Consider the following 5,708-nt stretch of genomic DNA (forward strand, 5'->3'; position numbering starts at 1 on the left):
CTGCTGCACACAGGCTTATTTCCTCTCATCTTACAATGAACGAGCTGCTAAAAATACGACAAGCCTGGAGGCAGATGGACTGTGGTAGGACGAGGTATCCATAAAATGGGGGAGCAGAATGTATGTACACCCCAAACTCAGGTCTGTGGGAAATGCAAGCATTACACTTTGCACAGCTCCTGTACACTTTGCCACAGACAAGCCTGGGCTGCATGCAGCAATTCTTGTGCATATGGCCTCACCTGCTGCTATAAACTAGTGATTAAATCCAACGGTTTTCTTTAGCATGACAGCTGCTTCCCTGTATGGCTTACTTAAATTTAAGGCTATATTTTGTGCATGCCTTATGTGAGGAGTTTTGGGGAGAGAGCTGGTACAAACAAGGCTTTTCTTGGGGGAGGCGAGGGAGTGACATAGACCATTTAATGCCATACTATCTATGCTGATGCCTAAGTCAGATGGCAATGCGATTTAATCCACTGGGAGAGGAGTGGGGAGGCTAAGTCGAGCCTTTTGGGGAAGCAGAGAAAATAGTAGGTGTGTGGTAGGACTGGCACCGGCCACCTCCACCTTTGGCAGATGGAGACAGCTGCCCGGCCCACCCAGAGATGGAGGGTAAGGTGACAGAGCAGTCTAAAAGAATGGTGGCCCACAGCAAGGCAGCTCCTGAGACAAATGCCACAAAACAATGGAGGCAGACCACTTAATCTCAATCCTCAGCTTTTTCCTGTGAAAAATGAGCATGGCACCTGCCTCACGGGATGGTCAGAAGGATAAAATGAGAGCATGCAGGTAAAGAACTTTGCACAGCGCTTAGCTTTGACAGAGCGGGCACCCAAATGGCAGCCAGACTTTAGTGTGGGTTGTGTAGGGTCTTCCTCGCTTGGTTCACGTTTAGAATCTGATGCCACAGAAGTTGCAGGAGAGCTGTTATAATTTAATTCCTGCTGTATGTCAGCCTTAGCTGGAAATCACTGATACCGGACTTCTCATCTTACCAAATCTCTGCCAGGTAGGTATGACCATCCTCACTGTACAGTTCAGACCATCCAAGGAGGCTCCAGTAAGCTAGATAACTTGCCCAAGGCCACACCCACCCATCTCAAAGGTGAGGGTCTGGAAGAGGCAAATAGTAAGAAGGGGATTAAAAATACATATTTAAAAATTTTTTTTTTGTTATGAAGAGTGGTAGTAATCACATGTAGGAGGAACACAGGGAGCAGGGTAATTAGGATGATCTATATAAATCAAGATAAAAAGGACTATGAACAGTGGCAGCAGATAGGGTTTCCCATAAGGAGTAAAATAACCCACAGCTAACAAGCTAACTGCTAACATAACCATCGATTCTAACAGCCAAATCTTTTAATGTGCATTAGAAAAAAGTACTTTCTCGGGGATCCCTGGGTGGCGCAGCGGTTTAGCACCTGCCTTTGGCCCAGGGTGCGATCCTGGAGACCCGGGATTGAGTCCCGCGTCGGGCTCCCGGTGCATGGAGCCTGCTTCTCCCTCTGCCTGTGTCTCTGCCTCTCTCTCTCTGTGTGTGGCTATCATAAATAAATAAATAAATAATTAAAAAAAAAAAAGAAAAAAGTACTTTCTCTAGTACACTCTATTTCAGATATTCTCATTCAGGCTTAAATTCCGGTAGCTAACACTGGGGATAACCCACCCTACACAGACCACAAGAGTACAGCCAGGGCTTTCAGGCCTGCCTACAAGTATTTCCAACCTTCCAGAATGGGACCCCCGCCCCCCTCCTCGTGAGTCTTCTCCAAGGTGGACAGGAAGGTGGATGTGGATTGTTTGTATGGCTTCTCTGCATGCTGCTGGAAGACTTGTTTGGGAACTCAAGCTGCTGCCATGGAAGCAGAGCCTAAGCACTGTCGCTGACCTAAAGGGAGCCCCTGCCGGTGTCGTGGAAGACATGTAGCAGCATTTTGGGAGACAAAATTGAGGCTGTTTATCCTGGTACATCAAATCAAGAGCATTCCTGACTTTTCTTGGCTTTGTGAAGAGATGAGCAGTTACTCCTGCCTCTTGTCTGCGGACACTGGCTTCTGCAGGTCAGGCTCACTCATCTATAATACCAGTTTTGAAAAGAATCTCTAGTCTTTCTGGATGAAGCCTTGCACCCGCAACACTACATACGTGACTGGGACTGGCTGTGCAAATGAACTTCTCTTGGAGGGATATTTGCATACATGAGCAATACATGTATCTTCATAAACCAGGTTTATGTTACGACTGCAAGCTGGTGTTATGGAGCATAATCCCTTGATCGCGTAGTTTGTCTGGACCTGAATCCAGGAAAAGAATCAACGGTTATCAGCTGACCTCAACAACTCAGACTATTTGGAACTTTATAAAGACATCCTTAAAAGACGGGATGAAAGGTCTTCAAGCATCCTCCCATCCCAGATGGCATCAGCGAGCGGACAGGTACTCTCCCTCTCCAGCTGTGGGCGTTACTGAGGAATCCGGAGACCCTGCCAAGGGCTACCTCAGAGTCCCCTGGACCATTTAAGAATCCACGCTCGGTTATCAAGTTCAAAGGCCTCAGTTAAGACTCTTTCTTCATTTTCTTCTTTCCTGCTACATGGGAGTTAGGATTCTTGGTATGGACCATGTCAGATTAAACATTCTTTTTTGAGTGCAGGATCCCACCTTTGTCTTAAATTTGGCAAAAAACAGCAGCTATCCTTTTAGGACCAGTGGGATCATGATTACGTAGTTTACTCTTCTCATTAAGGAACTTATCTTCAGGGATGAAAAATATTTTCATAAATGAAACCGTTACATTGGTCTAGCATTTTTTTTAAAAGATTTTATTTATTTACGAGAGAGAGAGAGAGAGAGAGAGAGAGAGAGGGCGGGGGGAGAGGCAGAGACACAGGCAGAGGGAGAAACAGGCTCCCCACAGGGAGCCTGATGTGGATCTCGATCCCGGATCCCGGGATCACGCCCTGAACCGAATGCAGACACTCAACCACTGAGCCACTCAGGCATCCCACTGGCCTAGCATTTTTTTAAAGATCTTATTTATTTATTCATGAGAGACACAGAGAAAGAGAGAGAGAGAGAGAGAGAGAGAGAGAGAGAGAGAGGCAGAGACACAGGCAGAGAGAGAAGCAGGCTCCATGCAGGGAGCCTGATGTGGGACTCGATCTGGGTCTCCTGGATCAGGCTAAACCACTGAGCCACCCGGGCTGCCCTAGCATTCTGATTCTGACAAGAGTCTACAGTAGTGCTAAGTGTTCTTGATAGCAAGTCAGTCTTGGGGCATCTCCGAGCTGCCCCTCAGGGCCACCACCGCACTTCTGTGTTGTGGGCAGCACCAGGACACTCAAGGTTCTAACTCAAGAAAGGTTTTTGTTTTTTTTTAAAGATTTTATTTATTTGACAGAGTGAGCACAGTTGGGGGGGGGGGGGCGGGGCAGCAGGAGAGGGAAAAGCAGGCTTCCTGAGCTGGGAGCCCGATGAGGGGCTCGATCCTTGGACCCTGAGATTATCACCTGAGCCAAAGGCAGACACTTAACTGACTGAGCCATCCAGGTATCCCCTCAAGAAAAGGGTCTACTACTGGGCAGCCCGGGTGGCTCAGTGGTTTACCACCGCCTTCGGCCCAGGGTGTGATCCTGGAGACCCGGGATCGATTCCCACGTCGGGCTCCCAGTGCATGGAGCCTGCTTCTCTCTCTGCCTGTGTCTCTGCCTCTCTTTCTCTCTCTGTGACTATCATAAATAAATAAAAATTAAAAAAAAAACCTAGTTTTTTTTTTTTAAGATTTTATTTATTTGTGAGAGACACAGGCATACACAAACAGGCTCCCTGCGGGGAGACTCAACCCAGGAACTCTGGCATCATGCCCTGAGCCATACAGGCTTCCCCAAAACTGTAGCTTTCATTTTGAAAGGGCTTTGTGTCCATCCTTTGCAAATGCCCTTTAAGAGCGGTACCTGGAGAGGAATGCTCCCTCCACTTCCCCCTTTGTTCTCAGTCTAGGTCTGAAACCCTTCCAGCTGCCAAGGTGGCGGAGAACACCAGATAGCCTTACGCCCACTTCCCCAGACCCCTCAAGCAGGCCTCAGCAGGCTACAATGGCCTGTGGCAGGGTCCAGGCCACTGCCTGTTTTGTAAATAAAGTTTCCCTGAAGCTCAGCCCTGCTCCTTTGGTTAGGTGTTGCCTACAGCGGCAGAGCTGAGTAGTTGTGACAGAGACCAAGGGGTTTGCAAAGTTGAATCAGGTATGACCATGTGTGGCCCCTACCCTAGAGGGGTGGGACCCTCCCAGTAGCCTCCTTTGGAGTGTTGACGGCAACTTGGGAATCACTGTTCTAAAATGTTTCTGTCCTGGGTCTCCAGGATCGCGCCCTAGGCCAAAAGCAGGCGCCAAACCGCTCCGCCACCCAGGGATCCCCAAGTTTTTGGAATTTCAATGAACTTAGTAATATTGGACTAAGATAACCAAAAGTAGCACTCTTTTCCTCAACCATGAATTTTTCCTTATGGAGAAGTCTAGTATACCTTTCCCCTAACCATGAGAAATTGATGCAGAATTAAATTACTCCCATTGGGGATAATTAGAGACCAGGGACTGGGAATAGAAAAGGTAGATAAAGCAGAAGATAGAGCCAGAATTCAAGTTTTGAGGGGAGAAAGATGTGCAAATACATACTGGCCTTAGAACAGCACACCCCCTTTCTTGTAGTTTTGAAGGAGCTGGGACCAAACAGGGATGGGTGTCCTGTATTTGGCAAGAGGATATTACAAGCAAAGCTACTATGTTGTGTGTGTGTAAAATAGACGGGTAGATGTAAACCTATCTATGATCGATAAAATCACCCCCGTGATGGAAAAGGGCCTGGAGCAACAGTTACCCACCCGTGCTATCTAGATCATGCTTCCTCAAAACCTTTTCTAGCTAGTAACTAGATCTATCTTTTTCTATCTATCTATCTTATCTTGACAGATCTATCTTTTTTTGTCAAGTTACGTCCAGGGGCCAAAGCAGAAGCCTTCAAATTAGAAAAAACACTGAACATTTTGATGGGAGAAAGAGACACAGAAAACTCACCAGCCAAAAACAACCCTAACAAAGTAAAAGGAATGTCGGGAGTATTTCACTGAAATTCTTAGGAAGTGATGGGGTGGGATTCTGAAAGTTTCCAGGAAGAGATGAGAAACAGAAACCATTTGCTCATTATTATACTCACTTAAGAGGTATAAAAAGTGATTTAAAATTCTGTTCAGTGTGCCATTTCATTTTAATCAGCTTAAGGACATACTAAGGATTTTTTCCTAGGCTCACCTGCAACTCTGAATCCACCCGTACTTTTTAGGTTTCTCATGCCTGCCAAGATCTAGTCAAGGACCCCAAAGACCCTGATGCAAGCCCATTTTCTGCCACTCCACATACTATTCTGTATCAGTACATATGTAGCCTGGTATCCCATGTGGATGAATAGGAAAATGCCAAAGCTTAGAAAATAATTATAGGGAGAAAGAGTTAAAAGATTCAATATTTCCTGAGAATTAAGAAATACTTAAAAAATTTTAGTGACCTCTATTTAATCTTCATGCCTCCCTGAACACCAGCAGCCTTTAAGAGCAAAGTCTTTTCAGTAACTGTGCCACTCCTGAGAGCCAGCTGAAGAAATGTCCACACAGAACGAGACCTTCCACGTGGTAAGAACTGACTTCGTATA

Source organism: Canis lupus, chromosome 9 (genome assembly GCF_011100685.1).
Source record: "Canis lupus familiaris isolate Mischka breed German Shepherd chromosome 9, alternate assembly UU_Cfam_GSD_1.0, whole genome shotgun sequence".
NCBI classification, from domain to species: Eukaryota; Metazoa; Chordata; class Mammalia; order Carnivora; family Canidae; genus Canis; species Canis lupus.